We start from the raw sequence: 15,212 nt of genomic DNA, 5'->3' as shown, positions 1-15,212 counted from the left end.
GGGGAGTCCGGGGGCATGCTCAATCTGGTGCACTTTGAGGGGGAAATAAAGAGACTACACCCATATGAAACAGAACTGTATACATTTAAATAATCATAATAATAACATACCATATTAAACCATATTAAATTTGAAAAAACATTGAAACTTGTTTATTTATTTGTTTTTGGTTCATTTATAGTTGTGAGTGTGTCTGGGCTCCTGAACCAGCCTCACCCGTCTCCCCCCTGCTCCTCTTTGAGGCAGCAGCAAAGACTAATCTTAGATCTCAACAAGTTTATCTTACCTTTTTTCACCTAATTAAATTGTTTTTAAATTATTCATCCATATTTTACTAATCACCCCTTCAAATGGAAATATGTGTTTACATAAATGGTGACCAAACCGTTTGACACCCACAGAGAACTTAGACTAAGTTAACTATCTAAACACTCAGAGTCCTTTACCTCACCTGAGCCGTAGTTATCAGTCTCTCAGTCTGAAAGGAGAGGACTCTCCTCCCCCTTGTTGACAGATCATTATATCCGTTAGCGCAGCTAGCTAGCACCAAATGCTAATAACAACAATACACGTAACCGGTGCGCATGCTTTCTCTCTCGCTCGCTCGCGCCACACATACACACCCTCCCGAGCTTGAATGACATACAGAGACCAATCGAGGGCATTAGTGTATGATCTGTATGAAAGTGGCCATGTCAGCAGGCCACATCATGTAGACAGCCAGTCACCCTCTGTGAGGCAGATTAGGTCCACAGACGATGCCATAGCCCGCACCATCCACACTGCCCTCTCACACCTGGACCAGAGGAACACATATGTGACCTGCTCTATCGAAATCAGTCGCATTGACCCGAAGACACATTTTGAGTTGTATACACTGCTGGAAAGAGGATATTCCTAGCTTTCTAATGATATCAGGATTGTTTTTGTACTCCAAATATTAAGCGAAATATGTCACATTATATAATGACTGTCACAGAGTCATCATTTTGAGAAAAAGGCCTTCAAAGTTTTCTCTTTTCTGGAACCCATCGATCTGATTGATTATTAGCGGAGCAAATGATCAAAATACTACGGAGGGAAGATATTTTTGTTTGGATTACTGGTCTGGGGGAAGCTCGCGAGTGTGTGTGTGTATACGTGTGTGTGTGTGTTTGTTTAATTTTGCGTTTGTGTGTATTGTGTTTGTTTCCCGGGGAAAACCCTCACGAGAAAAACCGGCTGTTGTTATGCCTGCTGTGTCGTTAAGTTACTCCGTTCTCCGCTTGTAATTATGCAGTTACAAGCTTCAAAGTTGTATTTATCATCTGAATTTGCCGAAACAAGTTTAATATTCTGAAAGCCAAGACTTTGTTTAATTGAAATCAGATGAAAACAAACTGTAAGAGGACCTTGCCGTGTTATCTACACTGAACAAAAATATAAATGCAACACTTTTGTTTTTGCTCCCATTTTTCATGAGATGAACTCAAAGATCTAAAACATTTTCAATATACACAAAATAACCATTTCTTTCAAATATTGTTCACAAATCTGGAAAAATCTGTGATAGTGAGCACTTCTCCTTTGCCGAGATAATCCATCCCACCTCACAGGTGTGGCATATCAAGATGCTGATTAGACAGCATGATTATTGCACAGGTGTGCCTTATGCTGGCCACAATAAAAGGCCACTCTGAAACGTGCATTTTGGCTTTATTGGGGGGGTCTGGGGGGGTCCGAAAACCCTAGGGTTAAACCCTAACCCTAACCCTAACATGTCACCCATTGAGCATGTTTGGGATGCTCTGGATCGGCGTATACGACAGCGTGTTCCAGTTCCTGCCAATATCCAGCAACTTCGCACAGCCATTGAAGAGGAGTGGACCAACATTCCACAGGCTACAATCAACAACCCGATGATGGGTGACATGTTAGGGTTAGGGTTAGCTTAACGGTGCGTAAAACACACGTTATGACGTCACCAACAAATCGACGACTGAATTAGTTGGCAACTAATTTGGTAATCGATTTTAATCGATTAAGTCGATTAGTTGTTGCACCCCTAACGTCTATCATTGTAAATTGACAGTAAATTGCTGGCTACTCTTTTGCATTACTTTCACAGTACACATTGTAAATTGACAGTAAATTACTGGCAACTCTTTTGCATTACTTTCACAATAGAAATGTAAAAGTACAGGCCCTTGTTGTAATGCATGTAGCCTACAACAAAATGATGTAATTCCCCAATAACATACTGTAATATCACAGTAATTCCTTAGTAATCGAAGCTGTACAATTACAGTATATAGTTTTACATTTACAACAATATATTATATAATATCCTGGATGTGAAATTATAATACATTGCTGTGAAGACATTCACAGTAAATTGCTGTGAACCTTACTGTGAAAGTCATGCAAAAAGTTGCAAGGTATTTATTGTGAATTCACGGTGAATATTTTTACAGTGTACTGTTTAACCCGCACATCATGTCTTCTCAGAAAGGATCAACACACCAAATATTTATAAGATTCATTGATTTGGCTGTATTTAGATTAAGATTGAATTAAATCTAAAAATCAAAAATCTACAAGACATTTTGGAACAATCTATCATTGAACTTACTTTCCAAGGCAAAAATAAAGTGGCACCCTAAAGAATGCTGCATGCCTGGTATGCTTGCAGAGGATCTCATAAACAAGAACAATCACATACACCACAAAATCCCAAATATTATTGCTATGGCATCAACAATACCTTCAGAAAAATATAACAAGCGTAAATTGCATAAGATGCGTCGACAATGGATGCAAAAGGTAAAATGTTTATGGACCTACTGACAGAAAGTGCACATGGACACAATATATTATGCACATTCACGAAACAGCAAAAACTATTACTGGAGATGACCGGTTATATGCTCATACATGAATAAACCAGTGTTGTAGTCAAGTCACCATTTCTCGATTCCAGTCACTCTCGAGTCACCACTCTGCGAGTCCAAGTCTGAGTCACCTAGGAAGAGTCCAACTAGAGTCTGAGTCAGTATTTCCGCCAGACCAGGGCTGAGAGGGTATCCACCCTGAGCGGGGGGGGGGGGATTTTGACTTGAGCCGTCTCTTATAGATACTGTCTTTTTACGTTAGTGAGCCGGATCATTTGGCTCGGCTCTCTTAAAACTACGGCTGTTTCGGCTCCCAAACGGCTCTTCATGTTACCACAGTTTACCACGGAGCCTCAGTTTCGCCGCAGCGAGGCTCTGGTGCTCGCAGCTCACACGCGTGCTCCACTAGCACCGCTCATTGCGTCCACATCGCGCACGTTCCGTGTTGTCCTGTAGCAGGCACCTTCGATGTCGGGGAAACGATCTTCAATACTCTGAAAAGAATCCCACCAGACTCCTTTGCCCCTCCAACAGAGGCATGTCCTTGTCCTTTTTCCTTTTCGTAATTTCAAGCGATAAAAACTCTCAATCTTTTCTCAAATTATTAATATTTGTGGACGCCCTCTGCTCGCGTTCAGGGCGTCCCGCGCTGAATAAGGGCGTCAAATGACGGCAAGATGCCCCCCCTGAGTCATCATTACCTGGGATCGAGTCCGAGTCCAAGTCTGATTCCAAGTCACCCAAGAAGAGTCCTACCCGAGTCATCATTACCTGTGATCAAGTCCAAGTCCGAGTCACCTAGGAAGAGTCCAACTGGAGCACGAGTCATCATTACCTGTGATCGAGTCCGTGTCCAAGTCTGCGTGACCCAAGAAGGGTTTGACTCGAGTCAGTCATCATTGCCTGTGTTCGATTCCGAGTCACAAGTCTGAGTCATCATGTATTTATCCGAGTGGATTTTGCTGTTGGTTTGGTTCTTATCAATCAATATTTGTTATTGTCTACATTGATTTTATCCTTTTATTTTGTGCATTGCTTTTATTCTGTCTATTTTATAGTCAGTCGTCTAACTGCTGTGAAGCACTTTGCGCTGCAATTCTTGTATGAAAGGTGCTATACAAATATAAGGCGCATAATTAATGTAATGTTTTTATTATATAGTCGAGTCACAAGTCAAGGACTCAAGTACTCCAAGTCTGGCATAATAGTACCTTTAAAGTTAATCTTGACATAATTTTTTTCTCACTTCAAAGGGAATACCAAGAATAAAAGAATACACTTCAAATCAATCAATCTGTTTTTTTCTCTGATAAGATATGATGTGATTCCTCCCTCAAGGAGCACGGGAACATTGAAGGTTGCTAGACTCGTAGGGTGAAGTAACACTTTCCTCTGCTACTGCTGAGGTGTCTTTGACCAAGGCAGTATCCAACTGCTGCAGAAAGAGTTCTGTCAAAGACTTTGGTTGTCTATGGATGTGTTGCACAGTTCGAATGCAAAACACGCCATTGCAGAAAAAGAGCAAAGAACTTTCCTGTCTAGAATAAAGGCCTAGGTCACAAAAAACACATAATCAAAAATGTTTCAACCTGCAACCTAGCCTTGAAAGCTCCCTTGATGGGCTGCTGACTTTGAGAAGATCTAATGTTGTGAGGGGTTCAGGCGTGTTGGACATGGGAGGACTGTACTACGACTTAACAGTCCTCCCATGTCCAACTCGCCTGAACCTTATTTCACCACCACAGGACCCACAAGTGAGCAGCCGTTTCATTTGTACTCCCTGTTAAACAATGCAACTAGTCACCAGCAGCACCCAGCCTGGGCAAATAAAAACAAATCAGCACCATATTTTGTTCACTTCCTCTCCCGCTCTGCCTCTTCCCTCTCTCTCGCTTTCTGTGATAAATTCATAGTGTTATAAACCCGTGAAGCATTCAGGCCTTTTCTGCTTTACTGGGGCTCTCCTGTCCTGGTTTATGTGAATAGCATAATGCATTTGTCACCGTTATAAAATCTAAACAACCATGACCTGCAGTCCCCCATAAACTCCCATGGATTTGTCTTTGGCCTGCAGGGTCTTAACACTAAAATATGCTCTAAAGAAAGCATGTTTTCAAACTGCTTTTGTAACCGTATGGCCTTGGCGCAACACGATTCCAAAGGAATCTTGATAAAGGACAGGAATGTATGTATGTGTGTGTGTGAGTGTGTGTTTTGTCTGTCTTCCTTCCTACGTTGGTATCTGTGTACATACTGTGCTGTGCCACAGAAGTGCATCTTCTCCATATGCCATACAGAGGAGCAGCATCTTATATACATACTGAGTGGTTTAATACATGCTAAACACTGCGGTCCATAGGAACTGGCTGCAAAGTAAAAAGCTCTTAATGTAATAGACAATCATTGAACATTACTTAGCACATACAGTATAATGGCCACAAGGCCAGTCCAGCATGTACAAAAATTGCAGTCAAAGCCAGTAAAGGAATAATGCATTGACATTGACCGCCTTTGACCACAACACACTTAACGCCCCTGTGTAGGAGTTACAATTTAAGACGCTGACTTAAGAACCGCAGATTGAAACTCGCTGCTGTAATTGGAGCTGGAAGTAAAGTTTACATCTGACCTGATATTAATTCATGGTGGCGAGGCCATTTGGTTAACTTAAATAAGTGCTATGTTTGCATACAGTACTAAGATGGGCTACAGGTCAAACTATGATTGTTTAAATATGCAGAACAACAAAATAACTCCTTGAAACTAAGCAATATTCCCTCAGGGATACTTTTCATTCACATGGTTCTCATTTTTTTCAATGTTGGAAATGATAACACCACAGTTATATATGAGATGAAGAAACACAAGCAGTCTGTCAGCTATCCATCTATTTATCTGAAATGGACTGTTGAGCATTAAAGCACTGAAATGCAGATATCTGTCTAAAAAGATTAGATGGACACAAAAACACAGCATACCTAGTTGAGGGAAGATTTTACTACTCTGAAAAGTCAATATGGGATTAATCATTCTGTCAATTAATGCATTGATCACTAAATAAACAATAGGAATACTGTGTTGAATCTTCATTTGCATGTATATCACAGCGTCTAGCCAGATGAATTGGCAACATTTGAACAATTTTGAAATTATTTTTGCTTTAAATTAAGGCCCCATGTTTTTTTTTTCAAATGGCGGGCTCCCTCTCTAAAAAATCTCGATCCATGGTACTGCTATGGTTGCTTGCCCTGAGTTACTGTGATAGTAGAAGTTACCAATACCATCAAGATCGATGACAAAAACGATGAATAACTATCTGTCTTTTTTGCTCAGGAAGGTTCCTAACTGAGTCAATTACCTAACAGTTTCAAAGTGGCAGCCATGATAAGACCTGTTCAGATGCTCTAGCTGATCGAAAAGGAGCTTTAAGACTTTCTTTGGAATCTCCTTTAGTTTAGGATACACTTGACCATCCGGTACTAAAGGAAAGGAGATAATGCTGTCCCACAATGCCTTGCAGCCACAACATTTATAGTGAATCAACCACTCTACTCTCATCTTTCCTTAACCCCATTAAGTGTTTCCCTGAGGTCAATAAATAGTGGTTACGAAGAGACACAGGAACTGACTTTTTTGACGATTCGACCGCAAACCTGATTACATTTTCTCTAAATGTCTTCCTTTCCTATCTCATTTAGCAAAATGAATGATAATATCCTTTTTTAGGCAACACTTAAAGTGACTCAAATTCAGCCGTCAATAACATCCACAATTGTGATTCTGTTTTGTGACAGAACCAATTCCAATGGCGTTTGACATAAATGATCGAGAAGAACATCCCTAGTTTACATCATAAACTTCTGTAGCAAGCAGGCTAAGCTCTGCAGTTAAAACATTAACGTCAGGGATTTGATTGAGTCAAACTATAAATCAAAGCTTTGTTTTGGTATAAGTATTGATTTGTTTTACACACTTGACATTCACTGTGCTTTCAGTGCATGCTGTCATTAGTTGTAAAAGAGATGTCAGGAGGTTCATGTGTTTATGGTTCAAAGCTTTATCTGACCTCGCTTATGTAATGTCACGCTGTGACCACACACTGTTTAGACTAAAAGAACACACTGAAAATCATATCTGTTATTAAGAAGTCATTTAATCTTATGTTGAGCTTTAAAATCATTTTCCTACCGCCAGTGCTTTGACTGTCTTTATGACATGGCTCAAACTCCTGCAGCAATCTTCTGTATAATAGTGAAACCTTTTGTATATAATAGTGAAAACTATAAAAAAATATTTTTCTAAAACTGAAAGACAACCCATGAGTACTATTTAGATTTATTTTTGTAATTTATTGTTATTATTTGTTTGTTGTATTTTCTTCTTCTTCTTCTTCTTCTTCTTCTTCTTCTTCTTCTTCTTCTTCTTCTTGTTATTATTATTATTTTTATTATTATAATGTCCCTCTCTGAAGAACCAGCACCTTACCGTGGTAGAGAGGTTTGTGTGCCCTGATGAACCTGGGGGCTGTGTTGTCTGGAACCTTGTGTTCCTGGTAGGGTCTCCCATGGCAAATTGGTCTCAGGCAAGGGGCCAGACTAAGATTGGTTCACAAGACCTCATGAAAGACGACACACGAAGTGAGGATACCCGGCCCGGAGGAAGGCCGGGGTCCCCTTCTGGAGCCAGGCCCAGAAGGAGGACTCGTCGGCGAGCGTCTGGTGGCCGGGCTTGCCACGGAGCCCTGCCGGGCACAGCCCGAAAAGGCGACGTGGGCAACACCTCCGCTTCTCCGTCCCGCGGGCCCACCACCTACGGGAAACAGCGATGGGGTCGGGTGCGCTGCCAGAAGGGTGGCAGTGAAGGCAGAGGGTCTCGACGGACCAGACCCGGGCGACAGAAGCTGGCTTTGGGGACGTGGAACGTCACCTCTCTGGGGGGGAAGGAGTCGGAGCTTGTGCGGGAGGTGGAGCGTTACCAGTTGGATCTGGTTGGGCTCACCTCTACGCACAGCGTCGGCTCTGGAACCTTACTTCTGGATAGGGGTTGGACTCTATTCTTCTCCGGAGTTGCTCAAGGTGTGAGGCGCCGGGCGGGTGTGGGGATACTCACAAGTCCCCGGTTGGGTGCTTCGTTGTTGGAGTCTACCCCAGTGGACGAGAGGGTTGCCTCCCTACGCCTGCGGGTTATGGGGGGGAAAACTCTGACTGTTGTGTGTGCTTATGCACCCAACAGCAGTTCAGAGTATACGGCCTTCTTGGAGACCCTGGAAAGAGTCCTGTATGGGGCCCTTGAAGGGGACTCTTTAATCTTGCTGGGAGACTTCAACGCACATGTGGGCAATGATGGAGACACTTGGAGGGGAGTGATTGGGAGGAACGGCCCCCCTGATCTGAACCGGAGTGGTGGTTTGTTACTGGACTTCTGTGCTAGTCATGGATTGGCCATAACAAACACCATGTTCGAACATAAGGATGCTCATAAGTGTACGTGGTACCAGAGCACCCTAGGCAGAAGGTCCATGATCGATTTTGTTATCGTATCATCGGACCTGAGGCCGTATGTTTTGGACACTCGGGTAAAGAGAGGGGAGGAGTTGTCAACTGATCACCATCTGGTGGTGAGTTGGGTCGAGTGGCGGGGGAAGCCTCTGGATAGACCTGGTAAGCCCAAACGTGTAGTTCGGGTGAACTGGGAACATCTGGAGGAGGCCCAAGTTCAGGAGGCCTTCAACTCACACCTCCGGCGGAGCTTTTCGGGCATTCCTGTGGAGGTTGGGGACATTGAACCAGAGTGGTCGGTGTTCAAAGCCTCTATTGCCGAAGCCGCGGCGGGGAGCTGTGGTCTCAAAGTCCTAGGTGCCTCAAGGGGCGGTAACCCTCGAACCTCCTGGTGGACACCGGTGGTCAGGGAAGCCGTCCGACTGAAGAAGGAGGCCTTCAGGGATTTGATATCCCGGGGGACTCCCGAGGCAGTTGCAAGGTACCGACAGGCCCGAAGGGCAGCAGCCTCAGCCGTGGCCGAGGCAAAGCAGCGGGTGTGGGAGAAGTTCGGAGAAGACATGGAAAAAGACTTTCGGGCGGCACCAAAGTTGTTCTGGAAAACTGTCCGACACCTCAGGAGGGGGAAGCAGGGAACCATCCAAGCTGTGTACAGTAAGGATGGGACGTTGTTGACCTCAACTGATGGAGTGCTAGGGCGTTGGAAGGAGCACTTTGAGGAACTCCTGAACCCGACAACTCCGCCCTCTATGTTAGAGGCAGAGCTGGAGTATGACGGGGGATCAACACCAATCTCCCAGGGGGAGGTCACTGAGGTCGTCAAACAACTTCACAGTGGCAAGGCCCCGGGGGTGGATGAGATCCGCCCAGAAATGCTGAAGGCTCTGTGTGTTGAGGGACTGTCATGGTTGACACGTCTCATCAACGTTGCGTGGAAGTCGGAAACAGTACCGAAGGAGTGAGAGACCGGGGTGGTGGTTCCCCTTTTCAAAAAGGGGGATCAGAGGGAGTGTGCCAATTACCGAGGCATCACACTACTCAGCCTCCCCGGGAAAGTTTACTCTAAGGTACTCGAAGGTACTCGGAGGGTCAGGCCGATTGTCGAACCTCAGATTGAGGAGGAACAATGCGGAGTCCGTCCTGGTCGTGGAACGACGGATCAGCTTTTTACTCTCGCAAGGATCCTGGAGGGGGCCTGGGAGTACGCTCATCCAGTCTACATGTGTTTTGTAGACTTGGAGAAGGCGTATGACCGGGTTCCCAGGGAGTCACTGTGGGAGGTGCTGCGGGAGTATGGGGTGAGGGGGTCTCTACTCAGGGCCATCCAATCTCTGTACTCCCAAAGCGAGAGCTGTGTCCGGGTCCTCGGCAGTAAGTCGGACCCATTTCAGGTGAGGGTTGGCCTCCGCCAGGGCTGCGCTTTGTCACCAATCCTGTTTGTAATATACATGGATCGGATTTCGAGGCGTAGTCGTGGGGGAGGGGGTCTGCAGTTCGGTGGACTAAGGATTGCACCACTGCTTTTTCCAGATGATGTGGTTCTGATGGCTTCATCGGTCTGCGACCTTCAGCACTCACTGGATCGGTTCGCAACCGAGTGTGAAGCGGCTGGGATGAGGATCAGCACCTCCAAATCTGAGGCCATGGTTCTCAGCAGGAAACCGATGGACTGTCAACTCCAAGTAGGGAATGAGTCCTTACCCCAAGTGAAGGAGTTCAAGTATCTCGGGGTCTTGTTCTCGAGTGAGGGAACAATGGAGTGTGAGATGGGTCGGAGAATCGGAGCAGCGGGAGCGGTACTGCAGTCTCTTTACCGCACCGTTGTGACGAAAAGGGAGCTGAGCCAGAAGGCAAAGCTCTCTGTCTACCGGGCCATTTTCGTTCCTACCCTCACCTATGGTCATGAAGGATGGGTCATGACCGAAAGAACGAGATCGCGGGTACAAGCGGCCGAGATGGGTTTTCTCCGCAGGGTGGCTGGTGTCTCCCTTAGGGATAAGGTGAGAAGTTCGGTCATCCGGGAGGGACTCAGAGTTGAACCGCTCCTCCTTCGCGTCGAAAGGAGCCAGTTGAGGTGGTTCGGGCACCTAGTTAGGATGCCACCTGGGCGCCTCCCTAGGGAGGTGTTCCAGGCACGTCCAGCTGGGAAGAGACCAAGGGGTAGACCTAGAACCAGATGGAGGGATTATATCTCTTCTCTGGCCTGGGAGCGCCTTGGGATCCCCCAGTCAGAGCTGGTTGATGTGGCCAGGGAAAAGAAAGTTTGGGGCTCTCTGCTGGAACTGCTACCTCCGCGACCCGACCACGGATAAGCGGGAGAAGATGGATGGATGGATGGATTATAATGTCTGGCCCTTTGCAGGGTCATAAGGTCGTGGAGTATAGGCTTGGAGGAAGAAAAGAAAGCTCCCTCCCTTTTCTTCTCTTTTCATTCTTTCATTTTTTTCACTCCTCCCCAAACTCGGTCTGAAGTTCAAATTCATGATCAGAGTGAATGAATGAATGAATGGCTGGGGGAGTTGACAGGGCAACGTGTATCAAATCAGCATGTCCTGAGTGTCTGGTTGTTCACAGAATAGCATCTTTCATATTGTTGGTCAATTAATCTTTTAAAATGTAACATTACCTGGACAATCTCTTGCCATTTGACAATATACCGTATAGAGTAGTTTACATTTCAATCTAATGTGCTTTACGGTGCAAAGCGGATTTAACCTCTTACACCCCACAGACCCGCCGAAGGGGCCAAAACCACAACATCTGCAAGCAACAGCGTCTGAGGGCTTCTTAAGATTTAATAAACTATGAACGTTTCATATCCATGTAACGAGAAGAAACTCAGCTAACTGATCTTTTTTTTTTAAGGTTAATCCAATGGTTAATCCAATGTGTCTGTCTCCCTTTGAAATGATTTCTGATAATTAGGGGTGTAACGGTACACGTACCCGTACCTAAATTATTCGGTACGGGCCCTTCGGTTCGGTACACGTGTGTACCGAAGTGTACCGAACGAATATAATGTTAAACGTAAAAAATTGAGAACGTGAACAACTTTTTGGAAGTAATCTCCGGTGCTGCGTCGCAGCATTCAGAGTAATTTGCTCACATTGGGTTCAACGCGTCATCGAGCAACCAAGTCATTTCATTGGACGAGAGGCATACTATGAGAGCTGGGGATGCGTTCAAATGTAGTCAGTAATTTGAGGAACTGTCGAAATGGCGAGCGCAGGTAAAGTTGAGCTCGAAAATCCTCCAGCATCATTGAAGTCTCCGGTTTGGGAACATTTTGGTTTCGCAGTTACGTACAAGGATGACGGACAAAGTTTGTCGGCATTGTTCAACTAAAATTGGTTACGCGGCTGGCAATACATCAAACTTGCACACTCATTTGAAAAGGCATCACCCGAACGTGAATATCACCTGTACCAAAAGAAAAAAGACTGAAGTGCAAACCCAACTCCTGCTAGTATTTAAGCCTCCACCACTCGCAAAAAGTTCAGACCGAGCCAAAGCTATTACAAACGCCAAATATCCTTATGTTGCCATGTTAGCAAAGCGCTACCTGGCTGTATCTGCAACCTCTGTCCCAGCGCCATGTAAACTGAGAGTTACGTCATTTCTGTTCACTCCAATGGACCACTTTTTTACAGCAATGACGGATCGTGGAGCCTCTCAATCGTTCCCCGGAAGTTAGCGCCAAGGCTAGCAGAGCTGTAGAGTTGCAGCATAATAGCCCGTTCGTGACGGACTTTTAAAGGTAAGAAGAAGTTTAAAGATTTATATTGCGTATATTATCAGTACATCTGATTCAAATTAACATGTGTATTAAAGGATGTCAGTGGATTATCCCTAAATGAGTAGATTTAGGGAACGTTTACAGATAACAGATTAAGCTAGGATACCATACCATAGTACCATACACTATACCATAGTGGTTGAATACACTGTATTAGGAAACACTTTATACTTACTGGACATGTTATACTCATTACATACTGTATATAAAATATGACCAAGAATGTGAGACAACTTTATAGAAATTCATATCACATCTGTTACTGATGCCATTTGTCATACTTTGTTAAACTCACAAATAATAAAGTTCCATAACTTCAGTTGGGAACAAAGACCACACCTTATCTCCCCAAGGCAATTTCCCATCCAATAGCTGTGCTATATAGGTGTGTATAACCCTTTCTCCTGTCTGTTACTCCCTCTTTCAGCACAAGAACCAGAGGGGGATTCAATGGAGCCTGAATACCTGCATTGAGACCCTCACCCTGCACCCTGAGTCTCAACTCTGTGTTTTTCAAGCCTTTCCCTGTTTTTTTGTATTAAACAAATCATTAAGCTTTCCCAATGGTGTGGTTTTCGTTTTGTGAAAAAGTGCAAATGCAGTGTTTGTATATAATAACCTCACATATTTTTTGCTGTTGGTCGTGAAATTGCTACTGCTGACTTGAGCCAGCCATTTTTTCCTCCGCTCTGTGTCAGTGGGGAAGCCGTACATTCGTACTCCTTCCTCGGAGCGATTTGAGCATCCCCAGGCAGCACAGCAAACCATGGTGACGACTAGGAGGCAGCACAGCAAACCAGGACAACACGGAGGAAAAGGCAAAGACAAACTGCATGATATGCTATTCAATGTTTATATAATTCCATGTATTTGCAATGGATATTCCTAAAACAACACATTTAACATCATCATCATCATGCTGCTGTTGCTGCTGCTGCTAGTCCTTTGATAGTCACCTGTCGGTCTCCTGTCCTTTCTGAAAGCCATAAAGATGACATTAGTCATTTAGATAACTTGTTTCCTCAATTACCATGGGATTACTGACACTACCATGAATTTAAGAAAATGGTAGAAATTAATCTAATCTGAATTTTGAAGCATTCCTTTAGATCCCCTCCCTCTAAATATATCAATAAACATTAGAAAGTGATGCTCCTGACTACCATACAAGTTTAAGAATATAATATTGGTTTTAAAGAATTCAAAGCTATAAATAAACAGCAAAAGGCTCTTTAACCAAGGCACTGTTAGCCTAACATGTAAACTAGTTGTTCACACTAATCCTAATATTATCACTTAATATTAGCAAATTCTATTTTATTTTTTAAAACATATTGATGTAAATACATACACATATCGATTTGTTGTATAAATATTGCAAATCAAAACCTTTATTCACTAATAATTACCAAAAATCGTAGTTCTATCTCCTGTTATCAATGCATTCACATTGCCCGCCATGAACTTCCGGGGAACGATCCTCGTCTACATGAACCACGTGACGATAACCGTTTTTGGACTTCCGCTGTCGTAACTCTTCTATCTATATGGCGCTGCTCTGTCCCTAGCGAGAGGGTGTTTTCCACAGCAGGAGACATTGTTAGTGCCAGCAGAAGCAATGAGGACAAGTACATTTTTCTTAAAAAAAACATGAAAATACAATGACAAGCAAGTCCTAATGTTAAACTGGCTGCTTAGGTACTACAGTACAGTTCAAATACATATTATTTCAGTTCATCGAAATGCTGCACCTTAATGTTTATTTTATTATATTTTGTATTTATTTGAGTGAATATTCACAGTTTAATAATAATCAAAAACCCAAAACTAATAGTTTATGTTTTGTGAGTACTAGTACAGTAAAGTTCAAATACAGATTATTTCAGTTCATCGAAATGCTGCACCTTAATGTTTATTTTATTATATTTTGTATTTATTTGAGGGAATACATTATTCACAATTTAATAATAATACAAAAATATATATATATATATTTTATGTTTTGTGATAATTTTTTCTGCTGTACCGAAAACGTACCGAACCGAACCATGACCTAAAAACTGAGGTACGTACCGAACCGAAATGTTTGTGAACCGTTACACCCCTACTGATAATCCATAATCAATAAACCTACTTTTCCGTTTTCAGATTTCAGAGCGTGAGACAGCTTTCGCTCTGGGCAAAACTGCATGCGCAGAGCCCCCACTTTTTTTTGGTAACGCTGGTGTGTATTTGGAAATCCCTCTTCGATTCTATTGGCTCTAACGGTTTAAAAGAGATTTCAATCACCAAAATCGACCAATGGGTTCCAGAGAAACGGCAAAAATGCCCATTTCCACCCAAATCACCCCAGAGGTGGAGTTTCTTTTGCTAAACCTCTCTGAAAAGGTAAAATGTCACTTGTTTTGCATCAATCCTGATACAGGGTACTTATTATATGTTGTACTTTGGATTCCTTAAGCTTTTAGTCTACTAACCCATCATCCAAGGGTATTTTTCACTATAAGTAAAAAATACTTTTTGGACGGACACTGTCATTTACAGTTTTTTACTATGTTTAATCTGAATTTTCTTTAAAATAAAAAATATCTATATTAATTCTGACTCTTCTACATCCAACTCACAGGTTTATCATTACTTTGAGAAAAAACATTATTAATTTTTCCCTTTATAGAAGTGCAGTTATGGTCATTTGTTCTGGGAATGTCATTTTCGATCCTGAGACCTGAAAAACAGGCTTGGAGCCTCACACGTTTTAAGCCCTTTCAAAGCCAAGACTAGGAAAATAGTACTTCAGTCACATCCACTGTCAAAATGAAAGAGTATATTTTGGCAAAGTAAACAATTAATATTTCATTGTGTGGCTAAATACATAAAAGTAGATATCACAACTATCTTTATTAGTTTAGTCTCATGAGTAAAGCCTGTCTCATTTCATAGGTTGAGTTGGCTATATATCATATATCATATTATTGGTTGGAGTCTAATTAAGTTATGTTAGCTTATTTAAAGCGAAGTGAACGGAAGTGACCTATCCTGTTCTGGAGT

Source organism: Notothenia rossii (assembly GCF_949606895.1).
Source record: "Notothenia rossii genome assembly, chromosome: 6".
Taxonomy (NCBI): Eukaryota; Metazoa; Chordata; class Actinopteri; order Perciformes; family Nototheniidae; genus Notothenia; species Notothenia rossii.
This window is presented reverse-complemented; position numbering follows the sequence as displayed.